This window comes from Schistocerca serialis, chromosome 6 (assembly GCF_023864345.2).
Source record: "Schistocerca serialis cubense isolate TAMUIC-IGC-003099 chromosome 6, iqSchSeri2.2, whole genome shotgun sequence".
NCBI classification, from domain to species: Eukaryota; Metazoa; Arthropoda; class Insecta; order Orthoptera; family Acrididae; genus Schistocerca; species Schistocerca serialis.
Genome location: NC_064643.1, coordinates 228,661,570 through 228,674,238, shown reverse-complemented (window position 1 = coordinate 228,674,238; position 12,669 = coordinate 228,661,570).

The following is a 12,669-nucleotide window of genomic DNA, read 5'->3' as shown; positions in this document are numbered from 1 at the left end:
GATCACGAGTTCGAGTCTCGGTCGGGCACTCAGTTTTAATCTGCCAGGAAGTTTCATATCAGCGCACACTCTGCTGCAGAGTGAAAAACTCATTCTGGAAACATCCCCCAGGCTGTGGCTAAGCCATGTCTCCGCAATATCCTTTCTTTCAGGAGTGCTAGTTCTGCATGGTTTGCAGGAGAGCTTCTGTAAAGTTCGGAAGGTAGGAGACGAGGTACTGGCAGAAGTAAAGCTGTGAGTACCGGGCGTGAGTCGTGCTTCGGTAGCTCAGATGGTAGAGCACTTGCCCGCGAAAGGCAAAGGTCCCGAGTTCGAGTCTCGGTCGGGCACTCAGTTTTAATCTGCCAGGAAGTTTCATATCAGCGCACACTCCGCTGCAGAGTGAAAAACTCATTCTGGTCACAGGTTTGTTTGACCCATGGAGGAATGTCACAGAGATGATGAAAAATTTGTGTTAGCAGACGATTGAGATTAAGCACAAACTACCCAACGAAAGCTTACTTACAGAATTTCACGAAACTGCATTAAGCGAAGAGTCTAGCAATATACTTTCCAATCCCTAGCGTATCACTGCCACAGGGATCGCAAAGACATGATGGAAAAATGACAACGCGCATATGGGCTATTAAGCAGTCGTTCTTCCCGCGCTCCATATGTGAATACAGTGGGAAGAAACGTTAGTACAATGGGAAGTTCCGTTTGCCATGTACCTTACACTAATTTTCAGAGTGTAGACCTAAATCCACAATTCTACCCATGTTCAAAGATGACTGAGGTATCTGAGGCCGTGCTCGACCTGAAGGTATTCAGCTCGAATCCACAAACATTTTTGGAATGCGTTATAGGCGTAAGTTTAACCTCTAGTCACAAGTTACGTGGATAATTTGTGCGATATGTTGTATTGATGAGAAATGAAAACATGATTAAGACTGCATAATGTAGTTCGTACTTAAACAAGGCTGATTCTGATCACAGATAAATGAGGCATCACTGCACTGTCACCTAGCTAACAGAAACTGGCTTACTGAATATCAGATTAGCTTTGTGACTGAATTCAACTATAAAAGTAACTGTGGGGTAATGTACCAAAACGGACATTCATAGCTCCGTTACTGTTCACAATATACACAGGATGATTCATGTAAGATGTAATATACCTTTCATTTTGGGTGTAGTTTAAGGCAATGAAATAACGATTTTGGCAGTTGACAGTAAATAGAGGGCCACGTAATTTTGCTGAAACTAAATTCTCTTAGCTCCTCTATCAACAGGGACAATGAAGCAACCATCCATTTTGTAAAAAATGGAATGGTATAGTTTTCTCACAGCATTCGAAAGTTCTTAAAAAGACGAATACAGCATTGATATTGGTGTAGGATTTGTTTCATAAAACTATCTCACAAATGTGCAAAAACTGAGGGGCAAGGTGGCAGGAATGCGCCAAGTGTGATTTTCATTCCACGCTCTGTCATTGTATGTGTAGCGTATCGACCATATTCGGTCATAAAATACGCGAGAGTGGAAGTGAGTTTCAACAGAGCCAGCAGCAGCCGGTCGAGAGTGTTGTACGTTGCAAAGAAAACACTTCTCAGCTTTAATTGAGAAATTAATAAATATTTGCTGCCTGCAGGTAAGGTAGTGTTAGCTGACCCTTGGATTGTCACCTCTGGAGAGTGAAATAAGATGTTAGGACGACAGCAGATTTGTTCAGTTAATTTCTTTATTTTGGCCTTCGGCCGTAGTACCTCAGGAAGGGCTTGGAGGAGGCGTCCAGTTGCCTCTCATGTGAAACAGTAGGCGTACAGCGTTGTTGACAGTGCAAAGAGCGGGGCCGAGCATGGTGTCATTCTAATGCCGATGTCAGTGACATCTTTGGCTGCGAGCATGGTGATAAGGCAGTGGAACACCTAAAGATGGCTGTGGACTCCCTCCAGCGAACGTGTGTAGGCTGTGATACTGAGACGAGAATAATTTAGTACATGAATGGCTAAGTACCTATATGCTCCAGACTATGTCCATCTAGGGCTTAAGGCTTGTACTCTAAACGCTTCTATAGTAGCAAGTGAGGAAAGGGTTCCATCAATCCACTATATTACTGCAGTATCAGCTATTGTTTTACCATGCCCAGCTGGCTCCGTTCCTCAATGCTTATCAACCATGTTTTTCTTTGCAATGCATAATTTTTTATACAAGAGTTCCTCGTGACTGGCCCTTCTGCCTCTGTTTCGCCTGTTACGAATTATTGTAGCAACTGGTCGTCTTAACCTTGTCACTTAATCTTACACTACTGGTCATTCAAATTGATACACCACGAAGATGACGTGCTACAGACGCGAAATTTAACCGACAGGAAGAAGATGCTGTCATATGCAAATGATCAGCTTTTCAGAGCATTCACACAAGGTTGGCGCCGGTTGCGACACCTACAACGTGCTGACATGAGGAAAGTTTCCAACCGATTTCTCATACACAAACAGCAGTTGACCGGCGTTGCCTGGTGAAACGTTGTTGTGATGCCTCGTGTAAGGAGGAGAAATGCGTACCATCCCGTTTCCGACTTTGATAATGGTCAGATTATAGCCTATCACGACTATGGTTTATTGTATCTCGACATTGCTGCTCGCGTTGGTCGAGATCCAACGACTGTTAGCAGAATATGGAATCGCTGGGTTCAGGAGGGATAATACGGAACGCCGCGCTGAATCCCAGCGGCCTCGTATCACTAGCAGTCGAGATGACAGGCATCTTATCCGCATGGCTAATGTAGCCACGTCTCGATCCCTGAGTCAACAGATGGGGACGTTTGCAATACCACAAACATCTGCACGAACAGTTGGACGACGTTTGCAGCAGCATGGACTATCAGCTCGGAGACCATGGTTGCAGTTACCCTTGACGCTGGATCACAGACAGGAGCGCCTGCGATGGTGTACTCAACGACGAACCTGGGTGCACGAATGGCAAAACGTTATTTTTTCGGATGAATCCAGGTTCTGTTTACAGCATCATGATGGTCGCATCCGTGTTTGACGACATCGCGGTGAACGCACATTGGGAGCGTGTAATCGTCATCGCCTTACTGGTGTATCACCCGGCGTGTTGGTATGGGGTGCCATTGGTTACACGTCTCGATCACCTCTTTTTCGCATTGACGCCACTTTGAACAGTGGACGTTACATTTCAGATGTGTTACGACCCGTGGCTCTACCCTTCATTAGATCCCTGCGAAACCCTAGATTTCAGCAGGATACTGCACGACCGCATGTTGCAGCTCCTGTACGGGCCTTTCTGGATACAGAAAATGTTCGACTGCTGACCTGGTCAGCATATTCTCCAGATCTCTCACCAATTGAAAACGTCTGGTCAATGGTGGCCGAGCAACTGGCTCGTCACAATACACCAGTCACTACTCTTGATGAACTGTGTATCGTGTTGAAGCTGCATGGGCAGCTGTATCCATATACGCCATCCAAGCTCTGTTTGAGTCACTGCCCAGGCGTATCAAGGCCGTTACTACGGCCAGAGGTGGTTATTCTGGGTACTGATTTCTCAGGATCTATGCACCAAAGTTGCGTGAAAATGTAATCACATGTCAGTTCTAGTATAATATATTTGTCCAATGAATACGCGTTTATCATCTCCATTTCTTCTTGGTGTAGCAATTTTAATGGCCAGTAGTGCATACATTTCCAGAGCTGCCCTTGTCCTGTTCCTTAACTCAAATACCACTGAACTTAGTTCGCTAATAGGCTTCTTGCACAATAATGTCTACTTTCTATTCCCAACTTACAAGCTAAAATGAATGTACTATCCTTAATACTACCCCCTTGTGCACTCATCTATCCAGCCGGAGTGGCCAAGCGGTTCTAGGCGCTGCAGTCTGGAACCGTGTGACCACTACGGTCGCAGGTTCGAATCCTGCCTCGGGCACGGATGTGTGTGATGTCTTCAGGTTAGTTAGGTTTAAGTAGTTCTACGTTCTAGGGGATTGATGACCTCAGATGTTAAGTCCCATAGTGCTCAGAGTCATTTGAACCATTTTTTAAATTTTATTTTTTATTTATTTATTTATTTTTTATTTTTTGCACTCATCTACCTTCTGCTGCTTTTATGCTCTGTGTATCAAAGCCATTGGAAACCAAACGACGTCTGGGTCTGAACTTAGTCTTGTGGTTCGTGCTCTACATATCAAATCAAGGACTACGCTCAGTAGGATAAGAGCCACTGCCGTGATGGCATGACAATAGTCAATGTTGTCTCTTTCTGGTGCTGATTTTCCCGATATGAATTTACAAGTAGCAATAAGGTTTCCACTTAGACTTGTCTCTCCTGCGGGTTCAGAAGCGTTTTTATGTGGTTTTATGTAGGCTGGTTAGATCTGCCGCAGGTAGCACTCCCATGGGCTCCTCTGGGCAATACAAACAAGGCTGCGAAATGTTCAGGTGAGTTATCTGTGAAGTCATGCCGGGCAGACGGAAAATGGGCGCCATTATCTCGCATGATATTTCATTTATTGACAAACCCCTTCCATTTAATTCTAGACTCTTTGCTGACAAAAGCTTCCCCTGCTCGAAACAACTAATCACTACTACCATCATGTGAAAGGTAGAGTACCTGCTCAAAGTACAGTTCTATCTCGAGCACTTCTTTATTGCATTCTGTTACCTCTTTTTGTCTCATTAGCAATTCCACTACGCAGGGGTCCTGCCTCTCTCTTATTATCATGTTCCGATAGATTGTGATTTCTCCTCGGTGGTATTTTTGTAACTTTGCTTCCTCCATTTGTACTTATCTTCCCTCGTCTTTTGCAATTAATAACAGTCACTGCGTTTTTACTCTCACAAATTTCTTTAATATCCCCCTCTTGACAAGATACACATGAACTATGCAGCACTTGTAATGCGCTTGCTTCCCTGGTATTTGTACAGAAACGGAAATATAAACTTTCGCTCCATCAGTTCTCACCGATACTGTGGCTACCTTGAAATAAAAGGGTAAGTTTTTGTGCTTGGGTTCTAAAACCAACCTCAACACCGGTGGTAGTCCCTCTGTACTTTCGTTAGGCCCTCTAAACACTGCTCTGGCGACAAGGTTACTCGTAGCTGACCTTTTATGCCTGCCTGTTGCATAGCCCCCTGTAGTTCTGTTACCTTCCACCGTGCATCCCGAACACTATCTTCTACAGACTGCAACCATTTCGTCATTATCATTTTTCTATCTAAGACTTCTACTTCAGTTTTTAGTTCCCTAATTTTCTGACTGACTGCGTCTTCTGCATCTGTGGTATACCGTATTGCTTCTCCAGTCAGTTGTTGTAGTAGTCATGTGTTATTCAATACGTGGCTTGTTCTCTTTTGCCCACTGCTTAATCTCTTGCACAGTGTCGTTCATCCTTCTAATGTCTTCTTCATCAGCAGTGCCAAATATTGTTTTCATAAGCTGACCTCCAGCGTCGATCCAACACCTCTTTCTTCGTGTATGTGGAATTACCCACAGAACCTCAATTTCTCGTACGCTCCATGTATTCTCTCTCATACTCCGACACTTCCTCTGAGTATCTCGTGCCTTTCTGTTCCCTGATGGAATATATCGAATGTTTTTTCCGGTGTTTTCGCCTCGTTACGCATCTGCCATGCATTGAATACCATCTGTATCACCCAGCAATGACTAGTGATCGTTACGTCTTCTTGCTTGGCGAACATCACTCCCCCTTCCAAGTGCTGGTTCGTAATGCTTCTTCCTCGATAAAGATCAGTAGTCCTGCTGCGAACCGCACCTCACTTACGGACAGGAATACCTATTACTTTCCTTGCTGTTTACTTTCATTGCTGCTCCACAGCTGCTTATACTAATTATACTATATCTATACCTAACCTAAAAAATTGAATGATTGTCTCTCAGGCTTTAATCCATACGAGTTTCTCTTTACCGTTTCATTCACAACCTATTATTTATGTTCCGATAAATTTCTCCTCACTCTCCCTTTCCGGTCCACATCATATATCCCTGGAGTAATTTCTGGTCTCCCATGAAAAGGTTGCAACCCCCTACATGCATAGTAGTCGTTCTCGTCGGCAGCTGAAACTGGACATTTAGTGGCGACGTTGTCTCTACCACTTGGTTGGTTCAAATGGCAGGATTCGAACCTGCGACCGTAGCGGCCGCGCGGTTCCAGGCTGAAGCGCCTAGAACCGCTCGGCCACTACGGCCGGCTCTACCACTTGGTATCGCCCCCGACAGTTTACGGGAAAACTTCTTTGTCTTTCCCTTCGGCGAATATGACGTTGATCGCATCACCCACTGACCAACTTTATGCTGCGGCATTCTTGCTGTACGGCCCACTGCTTCTTCCTGTTTCCTCCAGTGCTCGTATATTTTCGCTCCATACTCTGATCCAAATTGCGTAATCGCTCTGGCAAATTATCCAGTTTTGCCTTTCTTCGCTTTCAGAATGAAGACATTCGACTTATTTTGTACATTCTCAAACATCCAAAACCACAAATTTCCATTACCTGTAGCAAAAAGTTCTGTCACAGGAAAAATCTGTAAAAACACATAACATATGGATCAAGCAGATCGCGCCAATGGCCACTATCGCAATCCGATGTCGCAATGACCATAACAGAGTTATTAGTTTTTGAATATTCTGAGTCCGTTTTCAAATTTTCTGAGACAGTGCTAGCCTGTTTAACATGGAAGTACAGTTCTGATTCTAGTTATTTCTTTTTCTGGCCGTTTTTCTAAGAGGAAATCTTCATCTTAAGGAGATCACAAACTGCACAGGTTTTTCAAAGCCAATATTGAAAAACAGATAAAATATTTTACAGTAAATGCCAAGACTAAGAGGTTTCTTGGTCATGTTCTTGTGCTTCGATTGATAAAGACTGTACCTGTTGCTAATGTTTCGACCTGTACACAAATACGTCGTGTTGAGATTCTTTTTCCTCGAGAAAGTGGCTTGACAGCTTAGAAAAACTATTTACATGAGTTCGTGGAAATTCGCGGTCATCCTCGCTGCATATATTTGGGCGATTGTTATGTCTACACTGCTTATCCACCTTAGATAAAATATTCGGCTTTTAATGTCATGTTACACATAAATCTATAGTTGTGAACGTACATCAAGAGTTTTGTTGCGTAATAGTACGCAAAAAACTAGCTCAGAAGTTCCAGGTGTTTTCTTTTGTTGTTTCACACGTGATACCAAAGGTTGCCGGAAAAGCCTTCTTACAAATGTGAACGTCTACTTCACCTATGGTAACCTTCAAGATGTTGGTTGTCTGCCGCCTACTCCTCCCTGCATCACCAGTACACCTCCGTTCGACAGAATTCATATTCACACAGCCAAGTGCATAAGAATTTTGAAGATCGTCGTTACTTAGATTCCGGGAACCATAAAATAACTTGTCCCGTGCACCTGCACGTACAATATCGAAGCATTTTCTCGCATAGGCACAATCTGAGCCTTGTGATTATCCCCTTTTATTTACACCCACATAATTACGGTACTCTTTACCACTGTTTTGCTTCTTTTTCCCAAATTTTTGCGCCAGTTCTGTGGATTACGCTTCCTCTGTCGATAATTTCCACTAGTTTTCTCACTTTCGTCAACGTTTCCCGTTACTACATCCAACATCTTAACTATTTGTATTCTGTACTGAATGTGCCAACTAAACACCTCAAACTCTCTAAACTTGATCATAAAGTGATTAATATAACATATTACGCAGGGATTATATTTCATGTTTACAATTTTATTAATTTAAAAATAATTTACATTGCCCCCAAACCTTTTCAAATATCAGTTAATTAATTGTTGTCTGTTTATATTTTGGTACAGTGTTGGCTATCCTGCTGCTCAGCTGTTCAGCTTCTTCCTCTAAGAGAGAAGCTGGCGTGTAACGAAACGTTAGCTCGTTTTTGACGTTACAGAAATCATATCTAGCAAAACGTAAGAAATTCTCTGCGTTGTAGTAAATCATAATGCGTTATTTAGGGATTAGACTAATGTCAATTTCGATAGTTCCCGCACCCAGCGACAGATGGCAGCATTTATCTGCAAGTTTTTACAGTTGAGGGTTAGCCCGTTTTTCGACGCATGTCTTCAAATGTCGAACAGTGATGGCATTTTATTACCGTACACTACCTCATATGGCGATAATCCTGTATGTGTACGCTGCTTTGAGTTGTAGGTTTAGACGATTTACTTCAAATAGACATCCCAGTTTGTGTGATGTGAGCCAGCTTAGTATCCAAGCATCTCCCGATTGTTATATGAACTCTTTCAGTTCTTCTTTGGGCTAGTGGATGGAGACGACTCGTCTTTAACCTCTTCACATTCAGTAAAATATTCAGTTCCTTGTGGACATCTGACATCAGGTTCGTTCCCTGGTCTGTTACTATTGTTTCAGGCACTCTAATTATTCACAAGTGCTTGTGCCACTGTTGGTGTCTGCTGGTTTGTCCTTATGACCATTTCTACATATCTCGAAAAATGATCTGTGATTGTGAGTACATTCCCTGCAGGTGTTTTACTGAACAGATCTAAAACATCAGTCCCCAGAAATTCGAATGGTGGTAATGCATCAGTAACCTCTGCAATGGTACCCTTGTTCGACTTAAATCCGCTGTCTGTGAGCACTGTAAACAGTTCCAGACATACTGTCTGCCTATTCCTCCACCAATACCCTTTCGCTACTCTTCTGTTGGTAGATCTACAATATCCATGACCCACTAAATTGTGATTATGAGCTTCTTGTATTATTCTGTTCCTTAACCAAATTGGTTTCTCTGCATAACAACCCATCCTACATACAAAGCTGTGACTGCTTGAAATACTGCTTACATTTGCCATGCGCTCTCTGTGCAGTTTGCCATTCCTTGTGTTCAATTCCCCCAATACGTAATAATGCTATTTTTCTACTTAAGTCGTTTGTATTTCCTTGCTTCTTCCCTGGTGACTTCGAAATCAAATTCACTTAGTCTTGCCGCCCATTGCGTCAACCTACTGGAAGGATCCTTTAACCCCAACAACCGTTTTAATACTACATGATCGGTTGTTAGTCTAAACTTCTTATCGCACAGATAATATTTGAAATATGTGATTCCATAAATAAGGCTTAACATCTCTTTTTCCATTGTGGAATAAGTTCTTTCTGCAGAATTTAGTTGTTAATATGTAAGCTACCCAATGTTCCATGCCTTCTACCTTTTGTGACAACATACAGCCAAATGAGTGTTTTGAAGTATCGTATGATAAAATCAAGTCTCTATTAAAATCTAGAAATACGAGTATCGGACTCGATGTTAAAGCTTCCTTTAGTTCCTCAAAACAATGATCTTACACTTCTGACGACACAGATTTAGTACCCTTTTGTAACAATTGCGTCGACGGTCTGGCGATATCGGCAAATCCTTTTACGGAGCAGCGGTAATAGTTCGTGAGTCCCAAGAACGGCTGCAACTCCTTTATAGATTCTGGCTCAGGAAATTCCCATACAGCTCTAATTAATCTTGGGTCTGCCTTAACCCTATCTTTACTTATGGAATGACCTAGGTACGTCACAAAATTACACTTTTCTGTGCTCAACTTTAACTTTGCTGCTTTTAAGCTTAGAATACTTCCCTTAATCACTAAATGTGCTGTTCCATATCACTCCCATAGATGATTATGTCGTCAAGATACACTAAGCATTGCTGATGTTTTAAACATCTGAGCTCTCTGTCCAACAATATCTGAAACGTTGCAGGTGCATTTTTTAATCTGAATGGAATTCTTAAGAGTTTCAAATTTATTGTTGACAAGCATTTGCATTGGCCTAAATGATCCAAGGTTTCTGTGATATTTGGCAAAGGATAGGCACCTATTACGGTTTTTGCACTTATGTGTCTGTAAACACATCAAAACCTATATTTTTGTTTTCCATCGATTGATTTCTTTGGCCATGGACTAATACTTTCTTCAGTTATTTCATCTTTCAGCTGTTGATCAATAAATTCCTCCAAAATAGGCTGCAAGTACCTAAGTATTCTGTATGGTTTGCAGCATGGTATGTGGTGCTGTGTAATAGGCGTAGCTAGTAATGACCCTTTTGGAAAAAGTAAATCCTTCCAAAAATAATTTTTCCATCCATTCCCTATTGCTTCCCTCTAGGTGTTTCACTTTTTCTGATAATGCAGTTTCAATGGTATCTGTAGATTGTCTATGGCTGACACACATCATGTCCTGTGCTTTTTCCTCCAGTATATCTATATTAGCGATTAACAACCGCCCGCCGGAGTGGCCGAGCGGTTTTAGGCGCTACAGTCTGGAACCGGGCGACCGCAATGGTCGCAGGTTCGAATCCTGCCTCGGGCATGGATGTCTGTGATGTCCTTAGGTTAGTTAGGTTTAGGTAGTTCTAAGTTCCAGGGTACTGATGACTTCAGCAGTTAAGTCCCATAGTGCTCAGAGCCATTTGAACCATTTTTTGATTAACAACCCCTTTGTTAATATTATATTCTCTGCCCTAAAATCATCCATGAAAACAGGTACCTTCTTTTCACCATTCAATTCTTGAATGCATACAGTACCTCTTCTAACTATGCACCCCACCTGATCTAATACTTCATTCTCTTCTAACAGTTCCACCACACACAAAATTCCTACCAGCAAGTTAGACTTAACACTGGCCCAAAGTGATTTCCCAATACCCTTAGGCACACAATCATGAGAATCAAGTTTTTGTGTGGTCATTCACAGTTTAATCGGTTTGTCTTTTGTGACAGACTTCCCCCACAACATCGTTACTCTGCCAAAGGCTTTAACTAACAAACATTTTTCTTTCTTTTCAATTTTTTCATTAATTCTTTAAATTCTCTATTATAAAATTCTTTGCCATTATCTCTTTGCAAATATTTGGGTTTTCTTGATTCGAACATTGTTTCAAAAGAATCAACTGTATTTTTACCTGTTTTATCAATAACTGGAGTTGCCAAAGCAAATTAAAAAAAAATCTGTAATAGTTAATAAATATTTATAACATTTATTTATTTTCAAAATTCCTTTCAGATTACCTGCATCCATGTCAAATAAATCAGATTACCATAGTTAATCAATCCAAAAGAAATTACTGTTTAAAATTCTTTCTATTTGGTTTATGAAATTCATTAATAATTTGTTCACAAATATTTAGACCTCATCTACAAAACTTTTTAATGGATTTACTTTTTTTAGTTTTACAAATTCTTTGTTTTCCAATTTTGGTATTTAATCTATGAGGCTGAAGTGTTTCAGTAAACTTTTTGCCTTTCAGACAGTAAGTGTGAGTATCATTCTTCATTTATAATGAATAAAAAATAATTAAATTATTTCACCAAATACAATTATCTTTACATCACCCGGAACAGTTTTAACAGAATATTTTAATGTAACACTTAGAAAATTTGATTTTGAAACTGTTTTTATTCTTTGGATTTCAGGAGTTAATTTATGAAGTTTGTCAATATTACTCATCATAATATCAGAATCATCAGATGTTAAATCTCTGTTTATGTTTTCACCAACATAAAGAGCTTTTAATTGAAACTGCACATTTTTGTCATAAAAGTAATTTCAGTAATTTGTTTATCATATACTTTATAATTACATTTTTTTAAATCATTAGGTTTGGAGTTAAACCTGTTTTTGAGAAATAATCTGACAAAACTTCCTCAATATCTTTTTTGGAATAAAAATTTTGAAACATAGTTAACAAATTTACATATTGATGTTTAGGTTTTAAAAGTCTTGTTTCCAAATATAGTTTACCAACTGCCTCTAAAGCATCAAGTGGATCATTGATATTAACTATTCTCTTACTTTGAAAATCAATATAATATTTAGCTACTTTAAAAATGTTATTTAATTCTTTCTGAAATTATTTAATTACATTAACTATTTTTAATCTACTAATGAATGAATGTAATTTAATTTTTGAAAGTAATTCATTATTAATTTTTGGATATAATAATTGAAAATCTTTTTTTCCTAATTTGTTATCGAGTTTATTTCCAAAAATGTGCATTTAATAATTTTAGAATATCATTAAACTTATAAATCTTGCATAATAGTTTTAAAACAAGTAAGTATAAATGACCACAAATAACTTCATCAAAATTTTGTATTCTTTCGATATTGTAGTAAAGATTATTTTTTCCCTAGTTGTTTAGGTATATTTCCCCCATACAAACCAGAAACAAATTTTATATATTTTTTTGTATAATAACAAATCCAATGCGTTCCAACATGATCAGAAGTACCTAAATTTACTACTCCACATTCTAATTTTTTCATTTGGTAATTAATCAATGATAAAATCACCACAGAAATGTTTAATTTTTAGTTGTTTTGCTAATTCTTCCTGTCAAAATTAGATGAAGATTATTAATTTTTTTATTATTTATTTGAAATTTTTTCATTTTTTCCTTTCTTTTCCATTTCATAATTATGTGCTTTTCTCTTCTAATTCTTTATCATCTTTTTTCTTATTTATAACTGCAGTTCCGCTAGCAAGTGAACCAATTGTTGCTACATAAGCTAATGCAGTTAATAGTAATGGTAAAAATCCACTCTCATGCTTTGCTTCGTTTTTGTTCATTAAATAATGAAAAATCTTTTTCACAACAGGAATAATTAATGAAACAAGACAT